This window comes from Carlito syrichta, unplaced genomic scaffold, assembly GCF_000164805.1.
Source record: "Carlito syrichta isolate Samal-C Ts95f unplaced genomic scaffold, Tarsius_syrichta-2.0.1 Scaffold316302, whole genome shotgun sequence".
Classification (NCBI taxonomy): Eukaryota; Metazoa; Chordata; class Mammalia; order Primates; family Tarsiidae; genus Carlito; species Carlito syrichta.
In genome coordinates, this window is record NW_007260398.1 from 2322170 (window position 1) to 2323549 (window position 1380).

Consider the following 1380-nt stretch of genomic DNA (forward strand, 5'->3'; position numbering starts at 1 on the left):
AAGAAAACCATACCAAGACACATTATAACCAAACTAGTGAAAGCCAATGATAAAGACAAAAATCTTAAAAGAAGCCAGAAAAAAAGACATAGGGAATTAAAAATAAGAATACCACAGACTACCCATCAGAAACCATCAAATAGAAGACAATGAAATGACATCTTTAAGATGCTGAAGGAAAAATCAGCAAATATTAAATTATATACTAAATGAAAATATCCTTCAAAAATGAAGACAAACAGAACCTTTCAAATTAACAAAAGCTGAGAGGCCAGCAGAACTGCACACCAAGAAATGCAGTGGGAAAATTTGTGGACTGAAGATAAAGATCCCAGATGGAAACTTAGATGTAGACAAAAGAACAAAGAGCACTGGAAGTGGTAAATATGTGCTTAAATACAAAAGACATCTTTCTCCATTATTTTTTTAAAAATCTCTTTAAATAACAATTGAGTTTAGAAACAGAGAATGGTTCTTGAAGTTTATTTGAAGTTGTTTAATATTATTTGAAGGTCAGGTTGAGTCCCTTATCTGAAATGCTTGGGACCAGAACTGTTTTGAACTTGTATTTTTTTGAATTTTGGAATATTTGCAGTATATTTACTAATTAACATCCCTAATCAAAATCTGAAATCTGAAGTGTTCCAGTGAATATTCTCTTTGAGCATCATGTCAGTGCTCAAAAAGTTTGATTTTGGAGCAATTCAGATTTTGAATTTTTTGGATTAGGTATGCTCAATCTGATTACTATATTTAATTTAAAATGTGTGTTGTAAATACTAATAAAAAGGAATATATAAATGGAAAAGATAAAATGAAATAGTAAACTATTCAGTCCAAAAGAAGGGAGGAAAAATGGAACAGAAAACAGGACAAAATAGAAAACAAATATCAAGATGTTAGACTTGAGCAAACCTATATAAAAAAATTAAGTGTAAATGATTTAAACAGTTTATTTAAAGGAGTCAGAGTCAGGGGGGAAGGACTATATATGCTGTCTATAAGCAAAGCCCAACTTTATGCTGTCTACAATAATATGTTATTGATGCAGCTAAAATATAAAGACACAGATAGGTTAAAAGTAAAAGGATAAAGAAAATTTAGCCATTTAGACAGTAGTCAAAAGGAAGCTGTAATGACTATGTCAGTATCAGACAAAGTAGATTCAGAACAAGAAATATTATCAGAAATAAAGAAGCCATAATGATTGTGGTGATTTTAAAATATGTATTCAAGCCGGGCTCGGTGGCTCAGTCTGTAATCCTGCGCTTTGGGAGGCTGAGGTGAGTGGATTGCCTTAGCCCTCGGGTTCGAGACCCGCCTGGGCAGCGAGACCTCACCTCTACAATAAATCAAAAAAAAAATCAGCCGGGCGTGGTA